Below are 16,881 nucleotides of genomic sequence, written 5' to 3'. Positions count from 1 at the left end.
TCACTTGTAAATTGTTGAGGTGGGTTGTATCTTCTTCTATCTATTTATGTAGGTGTGTGTGTGTGTGTGTGTGTGTGTGTGTGTGTGTGTGTGTGTGTGTGTGTGTGTGTGTGTGTGTGCTTTTTGGGACATCATTATGAGAAGTTTCACATTATTTGTGTCATGAATTACAGGGAATGTGCAAATGTTCATTATACCAAGAAGGAAACCTGGTTTTGCATGTAACACATCTGCCAAATATTTACAGTACCAGTCAAAGGTTTGGACACACCTTCCCATTCAATTGCAGCAGCCATTCTTTTCAGAGTCCATAGGCAGCAGGAATGAGGAGTAATATCCACAGGCTAACACTGGGTCAGCTGTCTGACTCTGGTACATGAATGAATCTGGTGAGCCCTGAAACTCCCAAGTGGAATCGTGCTTATTTTCCGGTGTAGGGCTGCAGTTCGGCAAGTACGGGAGGTGTCGATGCCAGCAAGTCTGTTTGAGAGCTGGGCTGTGGCCGAAAAGTAAAAAAATGTCCTTTCCTAACCGCTTGTCCTTGACCTCGATGGGAAACGCCACGTAAGATATGAAGGAGAATTCATAAGGGCTTAGGAAAAGACAACCACAGTGCTGAAGAATCAGTCTGCCCTTACACAAGGCTGCATAATTATGCATCGATGAATGTTATTGACGTGGAATGGTGCGTCACTTGAAATGTTACTGCCGCAAGGAATTGTGGGATGGCATTATCTCCTTTCCTTTCGTAAACGATGGTGCAGTCTACCCTATGCTGAAGGAGATAAGAAAGGAAGTATTGAAGCATTTAGATTCGACCAGCTCTTATCACGGCTGCCACTCAGATACTTCCGGGTCATTTCACTCAGTTAGGAACCTTCTGAATGAAAAGACTTTCTGCCAGCAGCAGATGAGTTGAGCTGAGCTGAGGTTTGTACTGGTGAATGGTCTTAGAAGCGAGTGCACACAGCTATGGTAAGCCCCGGCGGGAAAACATGTATCAGACAGTCACCACCTGCACTGCTTCACCAAGGTAACACTATTAATGGTTGCAATGCTTTATGTGACTAAGAGTTTGGTAAACCTAACAGCTGAATAGGTGGGAGGAGACGAGAGCTGTTGCCATGTTTGACTTTGGAGTGGAGGATATGGTTATTACTCACAAAAGTGCCAGTATAAAAGATTAGTTTGTTTATTTTTTACCTGCAAACCGTAATTTGTGTAATGTCAGTTGCACGCCGCATGCCACCTTTGAAAGACAAATCTGGCAGCTAACATGACACATAAAGAGAGAGGAACATCTGCTAAATGTGGCTATAACAAGGTTAGCTCCACAGGTAGAAATAAATGACCTGTGTGTGTCCAAACACATAAGCCGTCAGCACAGATTAAAACTAAAAACAAAAACACAAAAAAACATCATGCTATCTGCCTGCCGCTCAAGTTAACAACACAGGCTCGCTCATTATTACAATCCAAACATTAGCATGTGAGAAACTCCTGCTCTTTCCTCAAAATATACCAGGCACTGGATTTATGCCAGATGTGATACATTAATGCAAAAGCTCACATGTGAGATGACTGCAGTGAAAAGAGGCAGAGCTTCACTCCTGAGAAACTGTGTCAATACAGGATTATTTAGTATTACTGATCAGTCACAAGTCCACAGTATTGTAATCCCACATCACACAACAGTCTTGAGGACAGTTGCAAGTCATTAATATAAGAATCTCTCCCATCTCTGCTGGGAATGTGGCGTTTCTAAAATCCTAGCTACAGGCCTGCCTGACATACAGGGGTCAGCAGGCAGAAAAACACTGGCACAGATAATCACTCATATTCATCAATCCACCTGACAAGAAAGGGATTTAGAGGAAAACCATGCAGGTAGCATGTTGTGGGGAAAACAGCACTTATGCTCTCCTGAGCCAAATTTTGAGTATGTGTGTGTGTGTGTGTCGGCGAGTGTATCAAAGACACATTCACCTGCTCTCCAGCAAAGTATTGAATGCACGTACGGTGTTTGTGGCACTGGGACGTGCTTCTTCTCACAGATCTGTGGTGACAGGCAGCTATTCTGTCAGCCACGGACAATGCAGCAGCAGATTTTGGATTAGTCTTCTGATTGCAGTGGCAGCAGGTGTGCTGACTGAGAGTGGATGGTGTTGACGGCAGTGGTGAAAAATACCTGACCTGCCTGGAACAGTCACGCTATCTGGTGGAACTTGTGGCAGCTGCTATAACAGTGTATTTTTTTGGAAAAGTACTGTAAACTGTTTCTGGATGGAGTTTGAAATGAATGTGCAGAATGAATGTGTGTGCGTGTTTGTGTTATCCTCAAGATGAGCTAGTGACCTATCTGTGCTTTCCTTGTGCATGTGGTGTACATTATCATTTCTACTTGTTCTTTTGTGCTTTTAGGAATTTTATCATAACTTATCTCTGGGTGAAAAAGTTTCACACCACTAAATGTCCAAAGGTCTCCTCTCCTCATTAGCATCTCTTATCTGCCCACCCAGCCAACAGTAATCAGTCAAGATTGGTCGAGTCAGGAAGAGTGAGGGATGAAGGGAAGAGGCGACGGGTAAACTTCCTGTGGAATGTGCCTTTTTTTATCCAGCAAAGGGTGGAGTGCTTTTTACAAACAGAAGAGGGGAGCATTTTACCCTATTTCTTTTTTTAAAATTATTTGTGGTCACAGTACACTAAGCAAGAATACTTCCCTGTGTTAGTAAACAGATACAGTCATTTCGGAAGATAAGACTTTTTTTTTCCGGGGTGAGGAAATGACCTTGTGATGTCAAAGCCTTGAGTGAATCAGAGTACATTTAACTCGTTGATAACAGTGAGAAAGTGGCAGCAGTTGGCTGTTATGTCAGAAGGTTATTTTCATTTTAATGGTGTATTTCATCATGTATTTTGGCTGCCATCTGGAGCAACGGATCTGTGTCAAGAGTGGCTCAAATTGAGAAGCTTTTAGATGCAAAACTTGAAATAAAATAACTAAATAAATCCAATTTTTAATTCGATTTTCTAATTTTTTTAATTAGATTCCATGAGATCATAGGTTGGTGTGTGCAATTGATTTTGTGTTTCCTTGAAGTCAAAGGAGGATCTTCTGCTCTCTTATGTCCTCTTTGTTGAAAAAATTTTCACTTCCTCATAGCATGACATCCATGCCTTCTTGTTTTTAATAACTGTCCACTTATTACATAATTGGCATGTGACATGACCAACTGCTGATAACAACAAGTTACACATTCAAAGTTGTTACTGTAGGCACATTCAGGAAAAAAGCCTTTAAAAAAAAAACCTGAATGATCAGGCAGTGGTTGTAACATTACGCAGGCCTTGTTTGGTGAATTGAAACATATAAACAAAATTAAATTACCAGTGTGGATTTAAGCAGACAGTTAGTAAGAATTAAAAAAATCTCACAGAGGAAGCAGTGTCCATCAAGTGTGCAGCGACCAGACTTATTTTTAACCATTCAACCAATGTCTAAAATGTAATGTAATGTCACTAGAGTTGAATATATTTGGTTAGTTTTTGATGTCTGATCAGAGGGGATTCCTCAGATGACCCTGAGATCACTGTCCCAATGGAAAAACTGTCAAAGTAAAGGTCATTTCAGTTTTGATCTAGAGCAACTTTCTCATAAATTAAGACAAGTGTTTAAATATCTGCATCCATAAAGAATTCACTATACAGCAAATCGACTGAATATGCCCTCATCCCACATGCCATTAATAACAAATGATACCACTGATGGTTATGAGTGGTTCAGCACCAGTTATATTTTCATTGGTTTAGGAAATAAAATGAGCAATTTGACGATTCCTTTATGAATCGTTTTAATTTTTTTAATTTAATTTCCTTTATTTTATCATCAAATTATGAAAGTGCAGACCATGAGCTCAAATAAACTCCAGTTACTGCTAACAGATGATGCCAATACTGAAAAAAGCTGGAAAGTCAGCAGTGGTGATTATAACAGATATTTCCACAGCTTAAAGCTGAGATGTGGTTCATTTTGTATAGAAAGTTCACGTTGCCGTTAGACACCACTTTCTGTGGATAAAAATATAGCTGCTTGTTTTCAAGAGTGACCGGAACAGCTATCTATTCCACTTTCATCACACCGCCTGGCACAACAGACTGCATTCATCAAATGTACAAAAACCCCTGGTGCCTTGTACTACCACACTAATGAGTAGTCAGCAGAGTCCTTGGGCCTGACCTCAGATTCCCTTGAGGACAGTGAGCAGCAGTAACAACAGCAAAATGGATACGATGGCACTGCGACGTACAGATGGTTTCATTATTTCCATGTGTGACATGGCTGTTTGGGAGAATGGGCTGTAAGATAAGTGTCACCTTTCTCCATAATGATGGCTCAGGCAGTGGATTACACATTTCTATCAACATGAATACCAGCCCTGTTGTAGAGAACCTGCATTTTTTTTGTTGAACTGCAGAAAACAAAATGCTTCTATCATGAGACTTATCAATTAATAAGAATCATATGATGTCATAAAAAATCTAAGCAAATCAAAATTTTTACTGTTCTCAAGGAAGTAAAAATTTTAAAATTCCCCTCCTTTCTAGCTGTGCTCAATGACCGATTTCCTCATACATGCATTTACACTCACATACACAAACATGAGTGAGATTACATTATTTATTTATTTTTTTTGACATTTCGTATATCCTTGTTCATTTTTGATGACAGATTTAATTCTCCTGGCCATGGATGATACCAGTCTTTCACAAATCTGTGCAGAGATGTTTTGCCATTTTTCACAGATGATTGTTTTCAGCTGTTTTTTGTTGGAGGGTATTGTTCTGTCTTCTTCTTTAAAATACTGCAAATGTGCCCTATTGGATTCAAGTGAGGGCACATACTTGGCCATGTCATAGTTTTCACTTATTTCTTCTTTAAAAACTCTTGTGTGATTTTTGCAGTGTGTTTTGGATCACTGTAATGTTGGAAAATTCATCTCCTGCCAAGCTTCTTGAGACTGGGATTCATCTTTTCATTCAGTATTTGTGCAAACTTCATCCCCACTACAACTTTTTCACTCATGCAGCCTCATATAATCATACTTGCACCTCCATGTTTGACTGTTGGCCCTATGCAGTCTCTGTGGTAGTCTCCTGTCCAGATCCACTTCAAACATCCCACACCCCATCTGATCCAAACAATTTTGTTTTTAGTTTCATCTGACCAAAGAGCATGCTTCAAATTTTCATCAGGCCTCTTTTATGTTCTTTGGCAAAGTTTAATCTTGTTTTTTTGCAGTTTTTGGGAGCAATAGTTTTCTTCTTAGACATCGTCTGTAGAGGTTAATTCATATTATGTCTTCGCACTGTCTGGTTGGTCATTGAAACACCAATTTCCATAGATAAAAGATAATATATGTGCAGAAGCACTTACCTCTCTGTTCTTCAATGGTAGGTTGCATAAAAACCTCCTAACCTCTGCTGCAGCTGTGTTGCGGTCCTTATCTAGCTGGACCTATTAACAGCATTTGACAAGGTGAACCACCACATTCTGCAGTCTGTACTCTCTAATATGGGCATTTTGGGCAAAACACTTTCTTGGGTGAAGTTCTATCTCACTTTGCTCCTTCACTGTGTCTTGGCAAGGACAAACATCCCTATCCCATTCCCTCCCCACAGGGCTGACCCAAGGATCGGTACTGGGGCCTCCTCTATTTGCAATAAACACCACCTCCAATTATCTCCTTGCATGGCTTCTCAGGTCACTGCTACACAGATGACACCCAACTATACCTGTCATTCCCTCAAGACGACCCCATGGTCTCTGCACAGATCACAGTTTGTCTCTGTGACATATGCACATGAATGATGCAGCACTGCCTTCAACTAAACCTCTTCAAGACTGAACTCTAACTCATCCCCGTCAATCAGTCTCCATCATGATATCAATATGAAAGTCGCCTCTTCATCTCTTATCCCAACCAAGGTTGCAAGAAGCCTGTGTGTAATATTTGAAGAGCAACTATCCTTCTCTGACCATGTTGCATCTGTCTCCTGGTCGTGCTTCTTTGGACTGTACAAATCAGAAAAACCTGACTCGGTACAGCACCCAACTCTTGGTCCAGGCCATGGTTATCTCTTGCTTTGACTACTACAATGCCCTTCTGGCCGGCCTCCCTTCAAGCACAGTGAAACCCTTGCAGATGGTCCAGAATGCAACAGCGCGTCTGCTCTTTCATTTGCCTACAAAGACATGTCTCTCCACTGCTCATTGACCGCCACTGGCTACCCTTGGCCACCTGGGTCAAATTCAAGTCACTATTGCTTGCCTTCACAGTGAGTTCTGGGTCTGCACCCATCTGCTTGAACTCAATCATCTCTTCAGGGAGCACCTCTTCTCCTAAAAGAAAATCCTTTATATTGCATTTTCATGTGGTCGCAACTGTTTTCTTTTATTCATACATAAGATCGAAAACCGTACACATCAACTTGAAAATAATACAATTATTGCAAGGTGGTACAATTTTCTGTCATTTATTTTAGTGATAGTGAGAGAGAATATGAGAGCTGTATAAATCGATCTCCTGTAAGCCACTTCATTTTAAAAGGAGCATTATTTTTGTTGACAGTATGACTTAGAGTTTGTTATTCATTAAGATTCATGATGGATCTATATTTGTAAAAAATAATAGCAATAGTAATTTAGAAACTTTTTGCATGAAATTTATCATATTTTTGTACCTTTCCTGCACTGTATGATGTGATGATGTTTTCAATTGAACACATTAAGATTTAGGTTATAGGTTTCTATGTCTGTATATTTTCAGTGCCCGCTAAATAAATGTTTGGTTTTGTCGTGGTTTCTTTGAAGCACCTGGCAGAAAGAGGAAAAGTCTTCCGCCACAAAGGAACTGATGGATTTAAAGTTTCTTGCAGTAGCAGAAGCTTGCATTGAATGACAGGGGCACACATTCACAGAATTAATAGTGGTGAAAAATAACCAAAAACCTAACTTTCATCAACGGAAAATCCACTGAAAAGCATTTTAGTTACCCACAGAGAGGCAGGTAAGAGTGCTAAAAAAAGGAAAGAAACCACCTCTGAGCCAAAATTGGAGTGAACATTGGCTTCACCTTTTGGGATGAAAAGCACTGTGGGATGAGAAGGGACTGGCAGGTCTGTTGTTTCTGAGCAACAGGCCACAATGAGTCATTTGGTTTTAAACTGCATCCGTGGCAACATGGACTTTCAGCCTGGTATAATTACTTTTTATATATTTCTACTGCCAGAATTACTGAATTCACTTTTTTTCTCCACATTATTGTTGAGTATTTCCAGCCATCAGTCAGTGCAGGTGAGATTCTTGAGAAATGTAATAAATGACTGATCACATGTTAGTTTTTTTTTTTTTTTTACTTTTTAAATGTTTTTAAAAAAAGACTATCAACAGCTATCCTAATGTTAGCTTCAAATGATCAAAATACACATATACATAGACATTGGGAGGCTTTCATGATAATCTGAATGACGCATATGCATTTCACCTGGACTTGGGTCTTAAAAATAAAGAGTGCTAACAGTTGTGAGGGTCTGCGATAGATGTATCACTGAACCTTCATTGCGTACGTGCAGATCGGTGTTCCCCCAAGAGGAGGCTCAGTCAAAGCCTGCTTCATGCTTGGCTGAGGGAAAAGGTTGACAAACATAAGACAAATGACCAGTCACTGTAAAATGAGATGGATGGTGTGAATTGAGGCAGGCATTAAGGGGGTTGTCATACGCATCAGCAATGTTTCCTGAGCCTGACTACTCATCTCTGGTCTCCAAAATAACACGCAGGTTTCTGGCAGGCAAAACCCTCCAGATTGAAATAACAAACTGAGCGGCAGTAGGAGGATAATGCTTTCTCCTGCTTAGAGCCTCATTTCAGAAACCCCTTAAGCACCACTGCACTTTCATGGCAGATTACTGTAAAAGTGGACAAATAACATGCACGATTTAGCCTTCAATTTTCCAATTTCAAAAGACTGTTTCACTGGTGCTGCTTTGAAACCGGCAACTTTCATATGTAACTTATTATTAACTATTACATATTTATATTTATTTGCTTGCTACCCACCATCTGCTTGTGTTGCTTTAAGGGACTCCATTCTAGCCCTGCATCCCCAGATATCAACAATTAGTGAAAGTTGAAAAGGGAAGTGTTTTCATTACCAACAGCACTGATGGCCATAACTATTAGAACAGGACTAAAGTTATGCAAAGAAAATGAATTATTTTTCATACAGTTGTTATTGTTGCAAAAAAATGTTCACAAAGATATATTACATTAGACATAGTTACCAATATACAGTGTAATGTCATTGAACAGATGTCACACATTAGATATATGAGAATTGGTGACCTATCCAAGGTGCTTTCCAAACTGCCACTCCATGTATGTGGTTTAAAGAAGGATTTGGGTTTGGTGAAAGACCCCTAAACTGACACAAATTAGACCATGGACCCCCATTTGATAAGGTTTTATCCCAGGTTCCACTATCTGGTAAGGTTTTTGTTTTTTAGATGTTTTATTACAGAAAGTGTTTGAAACCCATGACTAAAGTAGTCATACATTCTGTCATTGTGCTATTTATGATTGGAATTATAGTTAAAATAAATTACTCCCCCTTTTTGCTGGGAACCCCCAAGTAACCCCTCAAGGACCCAAGTTTGAGAACCACTGTATTACAACACACTGTAGGCCTTATTTGCACAGTTTTGGCCTTCATTCTACTCTGATAATAGCATTGTGCTTACCAAGTTTGCTGAGTTCTGGGAACAGGATCACATTGCTAAACAGAGGTCAGACAGGGTAAAGAACATGATCTGTCAGATGATCAGTCAGGTATGAAACAAATGTCCTGACATTTTGGGGTTCTAGCTAAGTGGTTCAGATTATCTGGCAAAACTGTTGGCTGCCTGATCAGGTTTGACTTTGTTGTAGTGATGTTGCTGTGTTCCCAGCAATTACTTTGGTGACTACAGTGTTACCATAGTGCCAACCCAAAAACCAATCTTATCCTTTAATTTCCATCAGTAAAGGACAAACTACTGTTCGGGTGCCCATTAACAAAGCTGTATTTTTTTCTCTTCTTGAACTGCTAAGCATAAAGTCTTATCATAGTGTCAAAGCTGGCTGAAGAATCAGACTAGATTCTGATGTTTTCATTAGAGGCGGCACAGAGAGGTGAGTTTATAAAGCCACTGAGTAACTGCTTACCAAACAGAAGCAATTGACTGTGTTCAAATAACAATAACTTAGCGTATGTTATTGTGGCCATTGTGGGAAACTGATTACCTCAGCGCTTGGCTCTGCAGCGTGAACCTGAGTCTCTGGAAATGCGTGTTTGTCTCCATGTTTTTAAGTCATTTTCATCAGCAGGACAGATAAGATTGATCCAGAGGAAATATGGAAGAATACTCACTGGCTTTTATAAAAAGGGGTTGGAAATAACTGGAGGGATTTTGTTTCTGTCTCTGTCGACCCAATTCAATAAATCATTGTCTCAGACTATTAACTACCGTTTGATAGAGGGATGTGTTTGTTTCCTTTAGAAGTCAACAGACGTCCTCAAACTAAACCATGCAGATGCAATTTCCTTGTGTTTTTCCTTGGCTGTGGTTAGTTATAAATCACAGTACCAGATGGGTGGGTAAAGTGGTGACAATTTGAAATAACCCTTCTTTCAATAGATCATTTTTGGTAGGCTGCATCGGGCTGGGAAAGAATTAATGAAGTATGAGATTGGGCTGAGTGCCCTGCACCAAGTAGAAGCGCCACAGACACACAGCACCAGAAAGTTTACTTCACCTCAGAAGACACAACTCGTTTCACCCCACTGTATCTGCTGGCTGACGAATTGACGCAGCACATCATCACATCATCACGTCATTAATGTGACTTAACAGTCTAAAACCCGAAATTGACTGCCTGTCTGCACTAACAACGGCACCTTTACAAGGCAATTCAGACCATTTCCCAATCTAATCAGGAATGCCTAATGTGTCCTGTAATCATGCCAATTATCATGAGGGAAGAGACTGGGACTGCACGGTGGCAGCGTGCCAATATGTCACTGTCGACAACAGCAGTGAACTCACATCCATTAATGTGATGTAAACCCAAGGCGCTCTCAGCCTCTCTCCTGAGATTTGACCATACTTGAATAAACCACCATTATTGGTCCAAAGTGCAAATACACTGTGCTTGCTTCATCACACAAACATATGCATAACATAATATGCACCTCAAAAGGCTCTTTACTGTATTTCTTATGAAAAATTGATTTTTCCCCCCTCTTCTCTAGATAGATAGATAAAGTCATAACTGATGTAAGAAAGTGAAGCAAAGAGTGTCCATGACAACAGAGGTGCTTGCACAGCTGCAGGTGTACAAGACTGTCATTAATTCTTATATTATGGCAACAGCTGAAAATACAGAGAACACTTTCTGTGATTTCAGTAAAATTCTTTCAAATTAAGTAAGTAATGAAGTCACACATTCCTAGTAGGAACTCAGTATGAACCAAGAGACACAAAATTAATGAGAAAAAATTTGTCTAATTAAGGAAGATCCAGAGTCAATCAGGACGGGTTCATTAAGAAAGTGGCCAGTATGCAGATTCACAGATAGGAAATAATCATGAGACACTGGATCATTAACATTGTATCCAGCAGTCTAATTAACAACATTATCAATTATTTAGTCTCCGATTCAGAGTTATTTAGGAAGCAATTATTACAAATGATTACCAATTACTAGATAACAATATGTTGTATTTACGCTGCTGGACAAATGAGCAAACCAGAAGTCTGTTTGAACTTAAAATAAGTTTGATAAAACTATCTTAACTCAGAGTCCAGTTAGAAGTTTTTTGTGGAGCTTTTAATCATATAATACAGTTTAATAAAGTTTTATTAGAGATTGTTATGATTTCATCCACATCAAAGTTATTAATTTATTATCTGGCTTAAAAGTTAGTTCAAAAATTATTTAAAGGTATAGTCTGACGTTTGGTAAAAATGTAGCTGGAGGCAGTAGCTGTTTAGCTTAGCTCTTTCCAACGGAAACAAAATCTTCCCAACCAGCTCCTCTAAGGCTCTTCTAACTAATCCATACAAAAACCAAAGTGTTAAAATGTCAATTTGCTGTTTTATATACTTTCTTTGCATTTAGGAACAATCTGTTCAGCAACTCTGTCAGTCAAAGTGCTGATGTGGTACGTAATAAAATCTGAACTATATTCAACTGTGACTGCACTGCAGCAGGGGCTGACTCAGGGGACGGCTATGTGGAGGGCCTGAGAACAAGACTGGAATGTCAATGCACCAATTCACAAGAAACTAAACTTGCACTGCTGGGCCTAAAATAAACCCCAGAGACATCATAAATAAATATATAGGTTTACGCAACTATCTCTTGTTTTCCTGTTTAAAATCTATACGTTGGGTCACGAGGGAAAGAGTCTTTGAAGAGGATAATTATACTGACGATTCCCATTAGTCTGAGCAAAATTCCCACAATGAAAAGTCCCATTGGCCATGACTCTCCATGGGTGTGGGTGTGGGTGTGTGTGTGTGTGTGTGTGTGTGTGTGTGTGTGAGAGAGAGAGAGAGAGAAAGAGATTAATCATGCTGGCATAAGGAAATCCAGACTTTTCCAAGTTCACAATGGTCTCATGTACCCCCACCCTTCACTCCCACCATGCCCACCCCAAGTCCTCATTTCCCATTGTCTCCTCCAGTAAAAACAGCCTGTGTTATCTCCTGGATTGCTGATAATGCTAGTCGCGCAGATGCAACACTGTTTGTTCAGCCATTATGGCTGCCACTATCGGAGTGAAACTTATTACTAAAGTCTAAAAACAGATCTGTTCCCCTCGTAATCCATCTGGGCCAGCTGTGGTGAGGCTGCTCCCTGCACTGGAACTACAGCTTCATAATCACAAAAATCAGAGTTTCATCATATCTTCAAAGTTGCATAATTTATGTACTGATAAGCATGCAGCACTGCGGTATGTCATGATGTCCAATCAGCTCAGAGTTTCTCTAACGCTGATTCATTTCTCTCCTTCAAACTGGAGAGCAAACAAGTTGCAGGTGGATCTGAGGTTTAGGCCAGAAGGTGAAAGGTGAAATGCAGGTTCATCTGATCTGGAATGAAAGCCTCAAAGAATCTGATCATCTGATGTAATGTCTGGATTTACAAACGGCGCCTGACTGAAGCGGCATACCATCCCACAGAACTAGGTCCCTCCCTAAAGCCCCGGAGACATGACACAGCGAGTGCAAACACAATACAATGTTTAGGGGAGAGGGGCTTGTTCTCAGACCACACAATTCAAACTACAGCTGTGTGTGTGTGTGTGTGTGTGTGTGTGTGTGTGTGTGTGTGTGTGTGTGTGTGTGTGTGTGTGTGGTTTTTTTGGGGGGGGGTTTTTATGGTGGATAGCATGTTGCCTGATCAAAGACTTGCTATTTCTGCTCACTCAGACATGCAGGACATAATGTCTCCTTTTACTGCAGCTAAAGTTAACATCGATGTTATTAGATAAGCTGACATCATCTTTTTCTTCAAGTTTTGTGCAATTTATACAAAGCTTTGAGTCACCTCTGTCAAATCAATCCTTGTAATGTATATGTTATGATGTCCTGTGAAAGTGTTCAGTGCTGGAGCGTATTTACTGAACAGCTAGCCAACCTAATCACTCATCTCTTCTCTTACCAGGATGGCCAAGAAAAGCAATACATAATCAGTCCAAAACAAGTCCAACTCTTCCCTTTACTGCGGCTTTCATGCACAGTGAAATACTTATCTTTGTGATGCTGTTGGTTGGAAGGTTTCGGGGTCAAAGCGTGGTCAGTTGCAATCCTGCCATCTGGGCTCTACCTGCTTTAGGAACCACAGATGGAGGTCGAGTTTACACAGCACACACGGCAACACCATTCATTCAACACGCCGACATGCAGCACTGGAAATTTCCTTTGTACCGTGATCACATCGAGGGTTAAAAAAAGCTCAGTGGGGGAAACTTGATTCACTGTGGTTCTGGATATTGTCAATGACAAGCCTGAGAGTGTGCACCTGTTATGAATTAACACATAGTTTGATACACTAGTCATACAGTACTGTTAACAATTATGTAGCAGTAGCAGCAGCATTTTTTATTTTCTTTGATATTTACTAGGCACCTAAAATAACACATCCTATTCAACAGTGTAAAGATACTGTATCAGTGTGTATTGCTTATTTAATGTAATGTTTCTATCACTTGTTTTTCAGACAGCATGTAGAGCAGCTCTGTTCTTCTACCGTGGAGATAAGTGATACAAGATGGAGACAGTGCACAATCTAAAGTGAGATCAAATGTGTCCCACACCTGTTGAAGAATGTGAAAAATGTCATCAGGTAGTGAGCTGTCACCTCAGCCTGACATTGATCTGACATTTCAGATTCATATGTATGTTTCCACAGGGATAATGTAATGCCAGACTATACCTATACAACATCTGCCAAATCTGCCAAAAAGAAAAAAAAAAAAAACTTAAAGAAAGAAAACAGAATACCCTTGGTCCCTGTTGTACACTGTTGTAACACTCAGTCTACCTCCCAAGCATCAAATTGTCTTTGGCCTAAGCCTGGACCTGCCCTCCTGGCATCAGGGATCCATCATGGTGGGGGAGGATAGGGGAATGCTGGAGACTGAACCAAACAGGCAGCAACCCAGGAAACTCTAACTTGAGAAGGAAGCATGATTTCGTTCTCAGATAAATGAGGAATTCAATTAGAAAACACTCTGTGAGATAACTGAGAAAAGTGAGAATGCAAACAGGAGGATGAGACAAGAGAGGCAAGAAATGAAATAGCCCATATGTTTTTTTCTGCTATGTAAAAATCTGTATAAGGCTTACACCAAAAACAATTCTGACTCCCCAGCTATGAATGACCAGTAAACTTGCAGACTCAACACAGGGAAAGACCAAAATAGATGAAGTAAAACTAATCCAATCCAATCCAATTCAGAAAACTCTGCCTCATGAAAGAAAAACTCTCTTGGTTTCCCATGGCTCTCAGCAGATGCCTGCATTGACTGTCTCCATTCAAGAAGAGGAGTGGGTGTTCCAAAAATGCATGAGAAGTCACTGAGGCACATTTAATGAACTTTTTATTTGTGGTATTAACTCCAGCTGAACTCAACTCTTCCAGTGCACTCTCACAAAAGCATTAGTAAACACAAGCTTTATCATCCACTCTATTAAGGCTAAGTGGGTCATAACAATGGATAGGATAATCAAATAATTTAATATGATTTAAACTGCAGTCTCTTGGCAGCATGTAATACCTCTGCCTCTTGGTGGGAAGGACGTCTGTGCAAACTCACACAGTTTCATGATGAGTTACCGAGCTCAGCCCTCCTCTGTGTGTGTCCACGTCTGTGGTTCCCCACTTGGAAAACTGGCTCATTTCAACACAGCATGGAAAAATGGTCTATGAACAAATATTTATTTTCACTTTAGCTGCTTGCATCCTTCATTTCGCAGCACCCACAGACATGTCTCACTTGGCACACAGGGGGCAAACCATCATTACAAAATGGTTTGGGCACTTGTTTTTCTTTTGCACATCAGACACATACAGAACCATGCAAGAATTTGCGCAAACACATGCACATGCAGAGCACATAAATTAATGGACAAAACCTGTGTGCATGGATGCACATGGCATCACGGTCTGCCGCTCAGCTTAATCTTTGACCAGAAGGTACTGTGAAGTGCTAGATGAACCTGCATCAATCTGTTATTATAACCATATTATTTATTTATAATTCCAAACTAAAGTGAATGTAGCCGTGGAAAAGCACTGAATTAACCCTCAAGTTCAATGTAGCAGTTCGCTCCAGTTCCAGGTAGCTGTTCAAACACTTTTCACGTTTCTTGAGAAACGGCATGTAACAAAAACGATGAAAGTCAATCAAGGAAAACAGGACAAGGCTCAAATCACATGAATCGGAAACTGCTGGAGGCATAAACATGGAAAATAAAGAATTTATTTCTTACTTCAGTCCAATAAGAGAGCGATATGATACTGTTGACTGAGCTGATAGGGCATCGGATACATATAAGGAGTCACAAGGAGGGAAGGCAGTTGCTTCCATATCTCACTAAATAACTTCCCCTTGGCTATTAAGTGCCCATTTGGCTATTTACTGACATTAAAATAAGTTTATAAGAGGATAATTCTTCTAGTATCTCCAGGTCTAATCTGCCAGCATTAGGCTGCAGCAGCAATGGGAAGGGGAGATTTCTGCAGCCGACAGGGTCAAGGACAGGGACACACATTCATAAAGGATTAAAGTAGAAGGTGAGAGTTGTTTGTCAGAAACTCAAACAGCACTATATAAAGGCAAGCATCCACAAGCGCCAACATCCTATTTAGACAAGTTGTGGTTGATCTGCTTTTAAGTCAATTAAGCTACCAAGATACCAACATAGCAAACATGTTATACATCTTCATAAGCATATTACAACTCAGGCTGCCAAGTTTTTAAAGCTGCTATGATCATTTTGTTTTTTTTATATTAAAAATGAATTAAATCACTATGTGTATATGAAATGGCTTTCGTGCAGTGAACCGACACAGACACAAAGTGTTTAAGCATCTTTGAGATTCTTGTTTTGTATTTGCATCTCTGAACTGAACTGTTTTGATTCAGTCTCACTGGTCTCAGCGTTGTTTCTAGATGCAGCTGTTTTCAGTTAAAAAGCTCTAAAAACCCAACCACAGTATGGTATATTATATTTTTTATTAATAGCATCAATTTAAATTTATTTTTTTTAAAATTTATTTTTATTTATTAATTCTTGCACCCTGACTACATGGAGGCATGTGCATGTGCGTGTGTTAGTACAGTTTGTGTCCAGCAGCCTCTCTTATTTTCAGATTTTTGCTGTGGTATTGAATATTGTATCGAATATCGTGGAATTTCATTGGCATTGGTATCGACTACCAAATTTCTAGTATCATGCCGTCCCTACTTTAGTGTAGCTCTACTTTGCTACTGTTTCTATTGGAATAAGCCTAAGGAGAAGCAACAAATACAACAACAATAACAGCACAGTTGGCAAGATGTGAAGATGCCAAACTTTGCGCACAGTGCTCCAGAGAAGTCAGGTAATTATTCTTAAGTACAAGAAAATGAGCAAGTTGGCATCTACCTCCCACAGGCAGTGTTTGCTAACAGCCAGCTCTACATAGCCTTCTCCAGGGGAGCGAGAGCCACCAACGTTATTGAAGGAAATGAGGAAGGAATAACAGACAGCACTGTATAAGGAGCTACTATCATTCTGTATAAATAACTGTAATTTGGCAACCGATGTCATATCAACTGTCAATAAACCCAAAGGTTTTGTTTCCTTTTTTGTTTCTCATTTACTCTTCACCTTACAGAATGACATGATTATTTCTATGCTTCACCTTATCTGTTTGCACAAAAGAAGGCAAATAATATATGTGTATGAAAAATATTAACTATGGCTTAAATATTTAAATATATAATATCATTATTCCAACACTATCTCATGACAGTTCTGTGTCCGTGTGTGCTTTTTCAAATACATGCCATGCACCTTTTGCCACCTCCCACCATTAGTACTGCTTCAACGTTTGACCCTTGCACAAAACATCTCTAATGGGTAAGACAAGAAAAATCGACAGAAATCAGCGACACCGGTGGTAAAAGCAATAAAAAGGGCCACAGGTTAAAAAATCTTCTCGGTAGTCTGACAAACGCATATTGCAAGACCCAAAGGGAGCTTTGTTCTACACCTTAATTCTCT

The sequence above is a fragment of the Seriola aureovittata genome, chromosome 5 (genome assembly GCF_021018895.1).
Source record: "Seriola aureovittata isolate HTS-2021-v1 ecotype China chromosome 5, ASM2101889v1, whole genome shotgun sequence".
NCBI classification, from domain to species: domain Eukaryota; kingdom Metazoa; phylum Chordata; class Actinopteri; order Carangiformes; family Carangidae; genus Seriola; species Seriola aureovittata.
The sequence above is the reverse complement of the archived record's forward strand: the minus strand, read 5'-3'. Positions refer to the sequence as shown.